The sequence below is a fragment of the Melospiza melodia genome, unplaced genomic scaffold, assembly GCF_035770615.1.
Source record: "Melospiza melodia melodia isolate bMelMel2 unplaced genomic scaffold, bMelMel2.pri scaffold_18, whole genome shotgun sequence".
Lineage (NCBI taxonomy): Eukaryota > Metazoa > Chordata > Aves > Passeriformes > Passerellidae > Melospiza > Melospiza melodia.
In genome coordinates, this window is record NW_026948525.1 from 15328999 (window position 1) to 15345343 (window position 16345).

The following is a 16345-nucleotide window of genomic DNA, read 5'->3' on the forward strand; positions in this document are numbered from 1 at the left end:
TGTGATGCTGGCACTTTTGGATTGGTTTGGAGTAGAAGCTCACTGTCTGACATAGGTGATAGGTATTGGGAAGTTTTGGTAAATAATGTACATGTAGTTTTTAGTATAAAAAGATAACACCACCCCAAGAGTGGCCAGAGTGCCTCTGTCTGACCTGCTGAACAGACCTCAGCAAGCCAAGAGAAAGAATTTTATAGTTAAAAATTACTGCCCTTCTCTGCTCTGGCTTCTGCTGTCAAGATGATGGACTGAACCTCCTCACCTCACTGGCACAGGGATTCTTCAAGCCCCACAGAAAGAACTGTAAATGCCCTTTCCCAGGAGCTGTCAGCAGCTGTGCACAGCCAGAGTGTGACAGAGCTGTGCTGGCTGCGTTCAAGCTATCTCACAGCCTCACTTCTTGTGCCCACAGGATGGAAGCCAATGTGTGCCTGGCACAGGGATGCACTTGATCTCTTACTCCCCACTTTCCTGTTAAAGTGTTGGAACCCAGGAATTCCTCTGGCTGCCCTGCAGGACTCAAGACCCTGACAGTGGGCTCAGAGACCTTGGCACAGAGTCAAAACCACCTGTGCCTTTGATTTTAGCCCTTGGAAAAAACAATTACCAACCTTATATGAGGATTCACAAGCCATGAAAGTTTAAGTAGAATGACAGTTAGTTTGTTCCAAGATAGAAAAGTAGAATTTTAAGATCCTTAGAATGGGGGTTCAGGAGGCAAGTTGGAGGAATCTGGGCATGTCCTATCCTTCTTCTTTTTTCTTAGCCTGCATCTTCTGGGTGATGTTGGCACTTTTAGATTGGTATAGAGTAGAAACACACTGTCTAACAGAGGTATTGGGAAATTATTGTAAATAATGTACACATGGTTTTTGGTATAAAAGATAACACCGCCTCTGAAGGAGGTCAGTGTGCCTCAACCTGACCTGCCAGACAGACCTCCATGGGTTGGAGAAAGAATGATGTACATAAGAAATAATAAACAACCTTGAGAATGAGAGCCAAGGAATCCTGAGTCAATCTTCAGCTGGGAAAAGAGACTCTCTAACACATCTTGTGGTCGGATGACCACAGAGACCTCTGAGATTAGGGGCAGTCACCTCTTGGAAAAAGTCTTGATCATCTTCTCAGCTTTGCATCCCTCAGGTGACAAAAGAAAAGCCTGAGGCACTCAGCTTCCTGGGAAATAGGCTAAGCATCTGGCCATCCTAAAGCAGCAGGAGTCAGACAGCAACAGCCCTGCAGCAGAGTGCAACTTCACACTCAGTATCCATAAATCGCTCACCTTTCCCTATTGGAATACGAATCCCAATATTACCAGTTAGATTGTGCCCGGGCCAGTCTAACCCTTGCTGCTGGGCCAAAGGCAGCAACTGCGGTATATCACCCCAGAGATACCTTTAGCTTGCTGGAGGTTGCAGCTGGGCACTGAACAAGACCAGGCTTGTTAGGAACTCCGTTTACCTCAGGAGAAAGGCTTCAGGCAAATGGTGAGGAGGAAAAGGAGATGGATTCTGCTGGAGGGTTTATATCCAGAGGTTTATTCCATGGTTACAAAGGTCTGAATGTGAGCAACTGCTCCAACAGAATCCTGACCGCATGGCCTGATCACCTTTTTAAGCTCAGGGACAGGGGAAGGGGAGGGAACAGGTGAGCCACCCAACCAGATGAGAGGGGCAGGGTCTCAGGGGGGGATGACACCTAGACAGGCCAATGGCCCCTGGGCTTGAGGGGCATCCTTTGAACTTGACCAACCACACAACGCCTTGCTGGAATGTTAAATCTGATTGACAACCCAGAAGGGGGCGAGGGGGGAAGGGGAAGAGAGGTATTGGCACACCTGAGGAAGGAAGTTTACAACACACTGCATAATCTCCCCCTAGTTTTGTTTAAAAAGAAGAGGACTGTGTTTGTGGTGCAGAATGATTGCCAAACCATGGTTGGTAAATCAGTTCTTCCTCTACAGGAGGGTCAGTGTCTTCCACTGAGGCTTCTAGGTCATCCATTGGAGCACTGAGGGCTTCCAAATGGTAGACCTCAGGAGGGGGAGATGAGCTTGAAATTAACTTGAGAACCATGCGTTTGATTAGTCCAAAAACAATACTAATAATTACAATAAATATAACTAAAATAAACAGCACTAAAAACACAGTTTTCAGAATAGTTCCCAACCAGCCCGAGACTCCCCAGCCCTTGAACAGTCCATTCAGCCAGTTGTCAGTTTCTCTGTTGATGTCCGAGAACCTTTGTCAAGGTGGTCCTTACGTGCTTTGGGCTGAGGAACTATGCAGGGGATCGCAGGTGGGATGATCACAAGTAGGACAAGAAGCAGGCTCGGTCTCATGGCATCTCGAGGCTACACACGAACAGTGGGATCTAAACTGGTACAAAAACTTGAAACAAACATATATTACAAACTATTCCAGACAGGAGGCTTAAATGGAACTTCCTCCAGAGAACGCGTGCGGCGTTTTCTTCTCCAGGCAGCATGAGCAACCTGGGGTGCTTCTGTAGATTTCTCTGAGACTTTGGGAACATAGGGCTTTACCCATTTGGAAGGAACCCACCTTAAACCAGAGGGGGTGGACACACAAGCGTATCCACGTCCCCAAGTAACCAATTTGTAAGGTCCCACCATTTTCCAAGTCTCAGAGTCCTTTACTAAAACCGGAGGTTTTTCTTTCATTACCCTATGATTGCTCCCCCCAAAGTGGCATAGGATGGGTGGGTTCAGGCTGTCAAAAGAACAATTCAGAAAATTGATTGTGAATAGCGCCCTGGATAACCGGATGTGGGGAGGTTCTACCTTCAGAACCTGTTGTTGCTGGTCCGGGACTCTTTTAATATCACGGTGAGTTCTTTCTACAATGGCTTGACCTATAGGGGAGTAGGGGATGCTAGTTTTGTGCTCTACTCCCCATTGCTGCAGGAAGCTCCTGAATTCCTTGGATTTATAAGTAGGCCCATTATCAGTTTTCAGCTCCTTGGGGATGCCCATGAAAGAAAAAGCCTGTAAGAGGTGCTTAATAGCATCAATAGATGATTCTCCTGTGTGGGCAGAAGCATAGACCGCTCCAGAAAAGGTATATACACTAACGTGAACATATTTCTGCCGTCCAAAAGACTGTATGTGTGTTACATCTGTTTGCCACAGTTCACAACTGTTCAGTCCCCTTGGGTTTGCTCCCGTACTCACTGTAGGGAGTGCATGTTGTTGGCAATTTGGGCATGTGGCCACAATCGCTTTGGCCTGTTCTCGAGTGATGTTAAACTGACGAACCAGGCCAGGTGCATTTTGGTGGAAAAGCTGGTGGCTAATTTTTGCCTGTTCAAAAACATTTGGGAGAGTGGCCATCACTGCAGGTGCAGCAAGAGCATCTGCCCTTCTGTTGCCTTCAGCCATAAACCCTGGCAAGTCAGTGTGTGACCTGACATGCATCACATAAAAAGGTTGCTCTCGGTGAGTGACTAACTTTACCAGTTTTGAGAGCAATTTGAAAAGTGCGATGTTAGACACTTCTTGCAGTATTGCTTGATCTGCCCTGGATGCTACTCCTGCCACATATGCAGAGTCTGTAATCAGATTAAATGGTTCTGAGAACCTTTCAAAGGCCCTAACAACTGCAGCCAATTCAGCAACCTGAGGTGAACCTTCCACCTCAGCAATGTCTGTCTCCCACTGCTGGGTTTGAGGATCCTTCCAAGTCATAACGGACTTGTGGGACCTCCCGGACGCATCTGTAAAGACAGTCAGAGCCTTTTTTAAAGGTCTCCTACTTAAAGCACTTCTCAATTTTAAGGTAAATTGAACATCTTGTTCGAACAATTTGTGAGCGGGCCACGCTACCGAAATTTGTCCTGAATAGGAATCCAGAGCAAACTGCAACACTTCATTTTCTTGAAACAATTTTTCCAGTATTTTCATAGTATTTTGACCTGGTTTTAACTCAACTGGAATGTGAATGCACTTAAAATCACATCCTGCTAACTCCCTGATCCGGGTCCTTGCTTTCTGGATCAGTTCCGCTACCAGCTCCTGAGGCTTTGTCAGTCTCTTGGACCTTTTGTGACTGAGGAAAACCCATTCTATGATCAAGAGAGGGTCCCTCTGGTCCCGGTCTTTTTTTGGTGTGTTCTTTGCCTGAGGTGTTTGTTTTTCCTCCCACTGGAAAATAATTCCATGGAGGTGTGGCAACTTACCTAGGATGATAAATTTGAATGGCAGGTCAGGCCGGCATCAGTTGGCCTGTCTTGTGGACATTGCAATCTGAATCTTTTCTAGAGCTTTCTGTGCCTCTGGGGTAATGGACCTAGGAGCACCTGGGTCCTCTCCCCCTTTCAATAAATTGAAAAGAGGGGCAAGGTCTTCGTTAGTCAGACCGAGCCATGATCTTACCCAATTCAAAGACCCACACAACTTGTGGACATCCGCAAGGGTCTTGATCCTTGGATTGATTTCTAGTTTTTGGGGAACAATGGTCCTATTTCCAATTTCTAAGCCCAAATACTTCCAAGGTGGCATCTTTTGAATTTTCTTTTCCTGGAGCTCGAACCCTGCAACAATCAATGCATCGATCGTTAGGTCAAGCGCATGTGTGAGTAAATCATCATTGGGGGCACACATAGGGATATCATCCATATAATGATAGATGATGGCCTTCTCTGTGGCTGCACGTACTGGGGAAAGCAGGGAAGAGACATACCACTGGCAGATAGCAGGAAATACCTTTAATCCCTGAGGAAGAACGGTCCAATGGTACCTTTTCATAGGTGATTCCATATTAATGGAAGGGACAGAGAATGCAAAACACGGTGCATTGTCAGTGTGCAAGGGGATTTGGAAAAAAACAATCTTTAATATCAATAACAGCTAATTTCCAATCTTGGGGAAGCATTGTTGGGGATGACATACCAGGCTGGGGACAACCCATATCTTCAATTACATTATTAATTTGTCAGAGGTCGTGAAGAAGTCGCCATCTCTTTTTGTCAGCTTTTTGGATGACAAACACTAGAGAGTTCCATGGGGACATGGTCTCCACAATGTGGCCCTTTTTTAGTTACTCTTCCACTAGTTCCTCAAGCATCTTTATTTTTTGTTTACTGAGCGGCCACTGTTTCACATCAACTGGTTTGTCTGTTTTCCACTTCAGTTTTTGGGTGGGGCGCTGTTGTTCAATGACTGCTGCACAAATATGCTGTGGAGAGTCTGGAATATCAATTGTGACACCCCACTGGGCCATTAAATCTCTCCCTAACAAAGGTTCCGAATAATCTAACACAAATGGACGGATATTTGCCAATTGTCCGTTTGGTCCCTCAAATTGAATAATGCTTTTGGATTGTCTTGCCAATTGCAGACCTCCTACACCTTGAAGATGACCTGCAACTTTTTGCAAAGGCCAATGTGCTGGCCAGTCTTGTACTGGAATTACTGTGCAGTCTGCACCCGTGTCTACAAGCATCTCAATGCATTTTGACTCCCCACCCCCAATGAGGTTACACCATAATTTGGGTTTGTCTTTCCCAATAATTTGGACTCGGGCGACTTTGGGCCCTTGTTTTTCAATATTTTCATGTAAAGATGGCACAGGGATAGCTTGTGCAACAATTTGTCCCTTGGGAAGAAACAGGGGTGGGTGGAAACAGTGCAGGCCGAGAACGAATTGCTCAGGATCTGATGTTGTCATTCCTGGAGCAATTTCAATCTCTTGTGGTGTGTGTTTGGTGTCCCCAATGATGATGTACTTACAACGAACCCGGTTCCAAGTACCCTTCTGTTCAGGATTAACAGAGACAAAATGCCAGTCAGTGTCCTCCAGGTGGAGTGACTCTGTCAGCTGCAACCTGTAAGGCTCATTCACAGAAGACGTGGTTAACACAGGATCATCTAAATCATAACAAAGGTTATTTTGTTTCACTTTCAACAGTGGACCAGCAGACTTGGTCTTTGAAGCACCTGCTTCACTTACACAAATATTAATATTATCGCGCGCTTGATTTGTTTTGCTACCCTTATTCCCTTGGCCTGCTCTTTTTGTGTCTGCACGCCTGGCAGGCCGGTGCTCCCTTTTCAGTTTTTTTGTTGTTGTTGACCCCCGGGGAGGGCTTGTAGTTCTCCTCCCCTGCCATGTCTGAATTCATCAAATTCCCTTTTCAGGGGGCACTGGTTACTCCAGTGCCCTAGGTTATTACAAAGCAGGCATGGTTTTGTGGGCTCAGCCATTGCTGGTCTCCGCTGCTGCCCAGGGTACTGCTGTGCAGAGGGAAAAGGCGCAGGGCTGGCAACGGCAACATGCTGAGGTGTGGTCTTGGCAGCAGCCTTGGTCTGGTGTCTTCAGCCACACTCATCAGAGGCACTTTCCTGTTACAGACTAGAAGCATGTCTTTTAGTATAGGGGGAGGTTCTATAGGAAGGCTCAGGATTGCTGCTTGACACTGTTTATTTGCATTTGTAAATGCCATTTCCTCTAAAATCGCTTCTCTAGCATACTCTTTTTTATTTCAATAGCTCTAGTTAACCTTTCTACAAATTTCAAAAAAGTCTCTGATGGTAGCTGTTTATTTTACTATAAGGCTCAAAAGGCCCCTCAGGTTGTAGGGAAAAGAATGCTTTTTCAGCTGCTTCTTTTACTTTCTCAAGTGTTTCTGCAGGAATTGCAGTAGCTTGGATTGAGGGAGAAGACCATTGGCCCTCACCACAGAGGTGCTTGATGGTGATAGGGTTACCCCTGTTGTCTTTGGCTGTGTTTGGATCAGCATGCAAGCCTGGGAGAGCATCTTTTAGCAGTTGTTTCCATGCTAATTCCCATAATTTGAATTCCGTGGAGGTCATGAGACAGGAAAAAAGCTGTTTTAAATCATGTGGAATCACTACAGTCCTACTCAGTTCAGAATTTAAAAGGCCACGGAAATATGGACTGTGTGGACCATATTCTTTATGAGATTTACAGATGTCCTTAATCAATTGTCGTCCAAAAGAACTCCAATTAGCAGTTGGGGCTGCTCCCTGAGCTGCAGGCTGAAAGGTAACAGGAGCCAGTGACAACATGGGATTATGCATTTGGTCTGCTGTTCCCTGCTCTGTATCACTTGAATTGGAAGCATTGGGATCACAGATACAGGTTTGGGGACAGGCAGTGAGTGTGTCCCACCTGTAGGAACCTGGGGAGGGGGCGGGGACCCAACGGGTACAGGGGGTGGGGACAGGGGGCTGGCAAGGGGCGGGGACACCCTAGGAACAGGGGGCGGGATCAAGGGGCGAGCAGGGGGCGGGGATGCCTGGTGACATCACATCAGCAGACGCCCCCTGGGAGGAGTAGAGGGGTGGAGCTGAGGGTACTGCAGGAAAGGGAGGGGGAGGGGGGAAGGTGTCACAAGGAACAGGAGGAAAGGGGCATGGGGCTGGAGTTTCGGGATGCTTAAGAGGATTTTGGGAAGAAGAAGACCAGGTTTGGGAAGATGCGACGTGGCATCCACCATCTTGTGGACCCCCTAGGGACTGGGGGCCATTTTGGGCATCACTGCTCTCTGGAAAGGTGACACATACTGTGGGTTTCAGAGGAGGGGACACAGGGGATTGGGGAAGGTTCCACGCAGCCTGGCCAGGGCCTTGTGGACAGGGCAACTCAGGCATTTTAACAGACTCTGGGAGTCAACTTCCCAAGGAGTGCGCTCTCTTTAAAATACCAAGTTTTGGGGTAAGACATTTAGGGGTTTTAGAGCTAGGAGAGGGAGAAACAGGGAGAGCAGACGTACATGGTTTTACATTTGGCTTTTTCTCCATTTCCTTTTGTTTGAGCAATGCTGTTCGAATTTGTAAACTCCAAAACACAAATTTAGCTGAGGGTGCATTGCCAGATTGTCCTAAGGTTATCAATTCATTTCCAAATTTATCCCAGAATTGAATATTGTGGATTTCTTCAGGGGACATTTTGGGGAAGTGCAGGAAAAACCATCTTATAAACTGTTTCAATTTTCCTTTTGAGAACTTCACATTACCACTGATAATATGCTAACAATATTATAAAACACTCCTTTTTGTACAATGCTGAGTTTGGAACCCTTGTTAGATGTAAAAGGCAAAGTACCTAATCCCGCTTGACCAAAAACAAAGCCAAAATCAGCTACCCATTTCTAAAAAAAAACACAGATAGGAAAGCGATAACGAGCAGACAAAAGCTTTACAATGCAGCTGTATATACTGCTTTTAAAATTCCCGGGCAGCAGCAGCAGGGCACGCCCTGCCGAGCCAAGGCAGAAACAAAGCCTCGCCCACTGTGGAATGCAGCCCCCCTGTGAAGCAGAGAGAGCAGCCATGCCACATAGCAAGCTGAAACCGGGGCCCGCCCTCGCCGCGTGTGCAGAGAACACCCCCCCCCCGCCCCCGCACAGAGAGAGAGAGAGAGAGACAGATATCCCTTGACCACGTGGAGAGAGCCGAGCACGCTGCGCTGCAGAGCCGGGGGGAAGGGCAGAGCACTACCGCTCCGGCGTGCATTCCAAAAGAGAGTAACACATGCAGCAGAAAGCTAAAAGCTAGAACGCAATGAATTCCGGTCTGTGGGGAAGCCAAATTTGCAAAGGCAAAAAAGGAACAGAACTCACGGCAGAGTCTGTTTTTGAGCTTCTGCTCCACTGAGAGCAGAGATACTCACTCGAAATGGAAGCTGTAGCTGGCTGGGTACAGGCGAGTCTCTTTACTGGAACAGGACCTCTCTGTGGGCGAGAGAGGCTACCCTGTCCTCCCTCTGGAAAATCTGCTCACTACAAAGGAGCTGGGCTTTCCAGAGGCACTGAACAGTCCATGAAACTTCTTCTGGGAATATTCCCAAAGTCTCTAGCTGAGGGCAATGCAACCAAAGCCCTTTTCAGCTTGGTGCACGGCTGCCAGAAGCTTCTCCGAGGTACTGAGAGTCCGTTCTCGGGCTGCAGAGTCGCTTAACCAACCCCAGGGACGCCAAAATATTGGAATATGAATCCCAATATTACCAGTTAGATTGTGCCTGGGCCAGTCTGACCCTTGCTGCTGGGCCAAAGGCAGCAACTGCGGTATATCACCCCAGAGATACCTTTAGCTTGCTGGAGGTTGCAGCTGGGCACTGAACAAGTCCAGGCTTAGGAACTTAGGAACAAGTTAGGAACTCCGTTTACCTCAGGAGAAAGGCTTCAGGCAAATGGTGAGGAGGAAAAGGAGATGGATTCTGCTGGAGAGTTTATATCCAGAGGTTTATTCCATGGTTACAAAGGTCTGAATGTGAGCAACTGCTCCAACAGAATCCTGACCGCATGGCCTGATCACCTTTTTAAGCTCAGGGACAGGGGAAGGGGAGGGAACAGGTGAGCCACCCAACCAGGTGAGAGGGGCAGGGTCTCAGGGGGGGATGACACCTAGACAGGCCAATGGCCCCTGGGCCTGAGGGGCATCCTTTGAACTTGACCAACCACACAACGCCTTGCTGGAATGTTAAATCTGATTGACAACCTAGAAGGGGGCGAGGGGGGAAGGGGAAGAGAGGTATTGGCACACCTGGGGAAGGAAGTTTACAACACACTGCAACATTTCCCTCAGCAACAAAGAGGTCCTTGCAGCCAGGAGGAAGAGAGTGATGACCACCTACCCTATCATGATATCTTGGTGAGACTTTTGGAAGCATGGAGGATTGGTAAGTGAAGGAACACAAGCTGTTGTGGTAAAAGGGACATTCTGGAGAGGGGAAGTTTGGAGCAGAATAGGCCCTTAGAGCCAAGCCAGATTCTGTCTGTTGAACCTTTCCATGTCATGGTGTTGGCAGCTGGGCAGCCTTGGCCCAAAGCCGATGGGCACTGGCGGTGCAGGGAGGGAATCACTCAGCATACGTGCATGTTCCTGCTTAGGAGCTGGATGCACTGCCTAGCAGGAGAAAATGACAGGGAGACAGTCTGCAGCTGCCCCAGGTCCTGCACAGACCCATGCCCTGTGGGCACCCCCTGCTGGGGCTGTGCATTAGTTCTGGCAGCACCACTCTCCCCTTTCCATCATGCTGGGCCAGGAGAGGAGCAGGAGGCTCTCCTGGCACTGGCAGCTGTTGCCCTGGCACCAAAGGCTGGGCTGAAGTGCACCCTGATCCTCAGCATCTCAACTGCCTGGGCACATGCCATGGGGCAGGCCAGGCTCCCTTGCCTCACTGGGGCTCTGGGGGGCCTGGCAGTGTTTCCTGGGTGTGCCCCAGTGCCACAGTTTACCTGGGACACTTGGATTCAGGACAGCACTGAGGGCAAAGTTCCCCACTCAGTCACTCTTGCTTGGATGCTAAGATCCACATGGCAGTGTCTCTGGGCTCCCCCTCAGCATGCTCAAGGGCATCAAATAGCTCTCCTGTCCCTCTTGGCCTTTCAGGCTCTGCACCTGTACCCCATGCTTGCAGCAGATGATTCATGTGACAGGAGACTTTGGCACAATTGAGCACTCAAACAAAACAACAGGTCTACCCCAGCTGTGGCGGGACAACAGGTCTACCCGGAATCTGGAGGGGCAACAGGTCTAACCTGGCTCTGTAGAAACACTAGGTCTACCCCAGCTCCAGAGGGACACCAGGTCTACCCAGAATCCGGAGGGACAACAGGTCTACCCCAGCCGTGGGGGACACCAGGTCTACCCAAGCTCCGGGGGACAACAGGTCTACCTCGCTCCAGCAGGACTTGGTCCAATTTCGGTGGGTGCCGGGTAGACCTGTCGTCGCGGCCAGCTCCGCAAGTTCACCAAGGGGGCCCGAAAGAGTGGATCTGGAGAGGCGAGAGAGAAGGGCGAAAGAGGATCCGGAGAGGCTGAGAGAGAAGGGCCAAAGAGGAGCCTGAGAGGACGAGAGAGAAGGGCCAAAGACTATCCTAGAGTCACTCGCTGGCCGAGGCCAGGCGGACACAGAAGCTGCCAGCATGTCCTGCTCCACCCTGGCTTCTGCCTGCCCATTTGCAAGGGGGGGCGGCCCCCCTGGGCACTGCTGGCGGCCGAGGCGGTGGTCCCTCATCCCTTTCCTGCCCACCCTTAATTCCCGGACTCGCCTTGGCGGGCACAATTGTTCAGGGCCAGAGCCCACCCACGGTGCCTGCCCGCCCTCGAACGGACTCGCTCAGAAGCGCCGCTCCTGCTTGGCACTGCAGGGCCAGGCAGATGTGGCGCCACCTCCTCCCCGGCATGGACCACATCATCCTGGGGCACCTGGTGCTAAATCATTCCTAGACCACCTGATTCTGCCGCAGGCTTTCGGATGGAGCACAGCAGCTCCCTCGCTGCCATCTATTGACAATCAGCCCTCCACACAAGCCTTTCTCGTGGCGGCCCCAGGTCTCCCATTGCTGGTAGCATCCTGCGAGGGAGCCCGTTTGCTGCCGTCTGTGGTCGCGGGGATAGACCAGTTGTCCCTCTGGAGCCCGGGTAGACCTGGAGTCCCTATGGAGCCAGGGTATATCTGTTATATAGCCAGGTTTTCTGTGGACCTGTTGTCCCTCTAGATTTGGGGTAGACCTGTTGTCACTCTGGATTTGGGGTAGACTTATTGTCCCCGCAGAGCTGAGGTAGGCCTGTTGTCCTTTTGGAGCCCAGGTAGACTTGTTGTCCCTCTAGATTTGGAGTAGACCTGTTGTCCCCCCATAGTCGTGGTAGACCTGTTGTGCCCCCAGAGCTTGGGTAGACCTGTTGTCCCTCTGCATTTGTGGTAGACCTGTTGTCCCACTGGTTCAGGGACCTGTTCAGGGGGAGGTAGGGGGAGGGTCAGGACACTGCAAACCATCTCTGATCACAGCTCAGCCCTTCATTTCTCTCTTCCGAGGCAAAAGCCATTCTTTGCCAACTCTTCACAAGCACCCTTTCCTCTCTGCGAGGACACAGCTGGCATGGAGAACACCAAGGCAGAGGGAACAATGACCAGAACCAATTTAATCTCAGTCAAGTGTCTTTTAGCCTAAAACTGGAAAAGGAAAGATGTGTTAAGCCTAAACCTCTTGCTCTCTTGACGTGCTTCTCCTGAGCTCATGGGAAGGACAGCAGGTGTTGGATTCAGCTGCTCACCCAAAAATCTCTTGTGAGACCAGAGCTAAGCTGGGGTGTGCAACCATGGAGCCCCAGGAGGGCCCAGCTGTGCTGCACAGGAGAGCTGCCTCAGCCATGGGTTTCTGCTGAGTGCAGTCAGAGCTGTTTTTCAGGTTGATGAGGCAAGTGCCTTCTCCTTGCAGGGGCTTCAGTGTCCTCTAGGAATTGTGGAGTGGAATCTTAAGGCTCATTGCAGTTTGTGCCTGTTTAGGACTCAGGTTTGTGTTCATTGCTTTCTCCTATGTGCAGATCTTCAGGGCTGTGCTGAGGATCCCCTCTGAGCAGGGACTGCACAAAGCCTTTTCCACCTGCCTCCCTCACCTGCCTGTGCTCTCCCTGTTTCTCAGCACTGTCATGTTTGCTCACCTGAAGGCCCCCTCGATCTCCTCCCCATCCCTGCATCTGGCTGTGTCAGTTCTGTACTCAGTGGTGCCTCCTGCCCTGAACCCCCTCATCTACAGCCTGAGGAATGAGGAGCTCAAGGCTGCTGTGAGGAGACTGATGACTGGATGGTGTCAGGAACATTAAACTGCTGGCCAATTTCTGCAAATCACTTGTAATCTTTGATACTTTTTGTTAGTTTAATTTTGGAGGTTCTTTTTCTTTGTTCTAGTTTTTTAATGTTGTCCGCAAAGAAAAGCCACTCCTTCTGCCATTTATCATTTTGTTTTTCTCTACCTTCCCCGTGGCCACAGACTGTGTCAATGAGGGGTTGCACTCTCAGTGGCATTCAAGGAACTAAAGGATCTCGCAACATAGTTTTCTGCAGAGATGCCCTTTTGTTGCCTTCTCTGGAGCTGTAGCAACAATGTCTGTGTGCAGAGCTGGGGGCAGATCAGTGCTGGCCCAGCAGCTGTGCCCAGCAGCAGCAGCACTTGGTGTTGCCAGTGCCACTGCCATGGCCCTGCCCTGCTGCCCTGGTGGCCCTGGTGTTGCTGTAGGGCCTGAGTGCTCTCGGGGCCAGGCACAGTCCTGGGGGTGGCAGTGCCATGGCTGCAGCAGGGACAGGCCATGGGCACTGCTGGGGCAGCGCTGACGCCTCAGCCCAGGGCCTGGGGGCTCCAGGCTCCTTGCCCAGGCTCTCTCAAGAACACAGCCAGGGCAATGCTCAGTACAGAAAACCCCCGTGAGCAGCCCCAGGGTGGCTGTGGGCAGGCTGGGGGCAAACAGCATGGCTGGGGCTCTGCAAGAGCCCTGGGGGAGACGGGAAGGAGCAGCGGAGCAGGGGCTGATCCATCCCCAGTGTGCTGCACAGCCCAGGGCAGTATCCCAGAGTGTCCTGATGGAGCTGCCAACAACATCCCCCCTCTGCATCCCTGGCCTCTCCCCCAGCTCACACAGGTGACCCATCCTTGCAGGCACAGACACAGCAGCCCTGGCTCAGCAGCCCCTGTTTGCATTGCACACAGCAGGGGGAGCACCCCCATGCTGTTGGTGTGGGGACATGAACCTGAGGGAGCACAAATGCCATCAGCCCCTGAGGCCAGCAAGGGCTGGGAGACACCAGGGAAACCATTTAGCTTTGTCCTGGCCTCTACAGGCAGCCAGAAAGTTTGTTCCCATCAGCTGGGAGTTTCCTGTGCCACTGCAGACGCTGTGGCTCAGAGCCAGGGCTGCCTGGCAGCCACTCCCAAACTGCCCTGAGCATTATTTTGGCTTCACCTTTGCTTTCTTTACCCTTCACTGGTACACATTTCTTCCCATTGCCCACCCCAGTTCCCTCCCCTGCAAACAGCCCATCCCTGTTTGCCCTTTCCTCTCTGGCCCCACTCCCCATTGCAGTTCCTGACTTGGCCCATGGGAACGTCCCTTGGGCAGCAGGATCATCCTACAAGTGCTGCAGGAATTGTCTGCAGGCTCCTGCAGTGCCTGGTGCTGCTCCCTTGCCAGAGGCACCACAGGCCAGGGGGGCACATCTGGGCTGCTGTGTCTGGTTCTGGGGCTCCCTGTTCTGGGCAGTGAGGAGGAGCTGCAGAGGCTCTGCAGGACTGACAGGATGGGCTTTGGGGCTGGCAGGAGAAGCTGAGGGACCTGGGCTGCTGGAGCTTCTGAAGAGGAGGCCCAGGGCTCATTCTGAACTGCTCCAATGGTGGTTTCAGAGAATCCCAAAATCAGCAAGGTTGGAAAATACTTTAGAGATCATCAAGTCTAACCTGTTCCCCTAAAACTGCCTGGTCTGCCCTGAGCCTCCTCTTCTCCAGGATAAACAACCCCAGCTCCCTCAGACACTACTCACAGGACTTGTGTTCCTGACCCCTCCCCATCCTTGTTGCCCTTCTCTGGACACGCTCCAGCCCCTCCATGGCCTTCCTCAATTGTGGGGGGGGGGGGGCCAGAACTGGACACAGCACTCGAGGTGCTGCCCAAGCAGTGCTGAGCACAGGGGAAGAATCCCTGCCCTGCTCCTGCTGGCCACACGATTTCTGAGCCAGCCCAGGAGCCATTGGCCTTCTTGGCCTGCTGGGCACACTGCTGGCTCATGTCCAGCCTGCTGTCCATGAGTCCCTGCAGGTCCCTTTCTGCCTGGCTGCTGTCCAGCCACTCTGTCCCCAGCCTGTAGTGCTGCAGGGGTTGTTGTGGCCAAAGTGCAGGACCCGGCACTTGGACTTGTTCAACCTCACCTTGTTGGATTTGGGCCCTGGATCCAGCCTGTCCAGGGCCCTGTGCAGAGCCCTCCTACCCTCCAGCAGATCCACACTCACACCCAGCTTGGTGTCATTTGCAAATTTGCTGCTGCTGGACTCAATCCCTTCATGCAGATCATCAGTGCAGTTATTGAAATCCTCGCTGGCTGGCTCTGATCCCTCAGCCATCCTGTGGGTGCCCTGGGATGGCACTCAAGGTGATCTGTTCCATAACCTTGCCGGTCACCCAGGTCAGGCTGACAGGCCTGGAGTTCCCCAGCTCCTCCTTCCAGCCCTTCTTGGGGATGGGCTCACACTGGCACCTCCAGTCCTCTGGGACCTCCTTGCTGAGCCAGTACTGATCGTAAATGATGGAGAGCAGCTTGGGGAGCTCATGCACCAGCTCCCCTATCCCCCTAGGATGGATCTCATCTCATCCCATACACCTGTGAGCATCTGAGTGGCTCAGCAGGTCACCAACTACTCCCTCCTGGATTACAGGGGCTGTTCTGCTCCCTGTGCCCATCTGCCAGCTCAGGAGAGCACTTGTCCAGAGGAAAACCTCTCCTTATACTGAAAATTGAGAGAAACAAGATGCTAAGTGGCTCAGCCTTCTCCTTAGATTTAGTTACTATATTCCCCACTACATCCAATATATAGTAGAGATTTTTATCTCATGTTTTGCTATTAATTTAGCTGTAGAAAAATTTTGTATTATTTTTCACAGAAGTGGTCAGGTTTAGCACTAATTGAGCTTTCCCCTCTCAACTTTTGTTTCTGCATGACCTAAGAACAGTCTTAAATAATTCTTAAGTTGCTAGACCTTCTGTCCAAAGTTGATGTTCCCTCTTTTTACCTTGAGTTCCCAGAAAAGCTCCATAGGCAGCCAGGCCAATCATTTTCCTCACTAGCTCATCTTTTGCCACAGTGGGATAGGCAGCCCCTTCCTCCTTACAATTACTTTCTTGAAGTGTGTCCATCCTTCCTGGACCCCTTCTTTTTTAAGGTCTGTTTCCCTTAAAAGAAATGAGTACCTGATTTGGTACTTCCCAAATCAGCATCCTAAATAGGCCCAAGTCTGCCCTTCCTAATTCCAGTGGAGAAGTTTCGTTGCTGCCCCTCCTTCTTTCACAGAACATCGAAAACTTGATTATTTCATGGTCACTGTGCCCGAGGCAGCCTCCGAGCCCCACATCTGCCACCAGCCCTTGTCTGTTTGTGAACTGCAGGGGACAGAGCTTTCCTTGGTAGTGGGAGTGTTACCAAAAATGTGGTAAAACAGAATAATCCTGAACCCCAATGTAGCATTAAGAAGCAGCATTATTTATTCAGGGGAATGCACAGGGCATAGCTCCTCCCAAAGCCATGCAGGCTGAGTGCAGGAAGGTTTCTGTTTATTTTCTGTATTTTCCTCACATATTCATTGATTGTCCTGGACTAAACATAGAGATGATAATCACTTCCCCAAAATCATTAACATATTTCCCCTCCCCTTTGCTGTGTTCATCTGTCCTGGGGGTGTTTCTGCTGGTCCCTGGTTCTCGTGGACCCCAATGTTCCAGTGGGCCTGGCTGAGCTGGCAGGACACAGAGGCTGCTGAACTTCCAGTTCCCCTTCTCACACAATGGGCATTGAGTGGTTTCCATAGGCCTGG

General features: G+C 50.7%; 1 pseudogene; it reads left to right on the forward strand.

Annotated features, from left to right (window-relative positions):
• Nucleotides 1-16345, forward strand: part of LOC134433393 (zinc finger protein OZF-like) — a 498900-nt pseudogene that overhangs the window by 16169 nt on the left and 466386 nt on the right.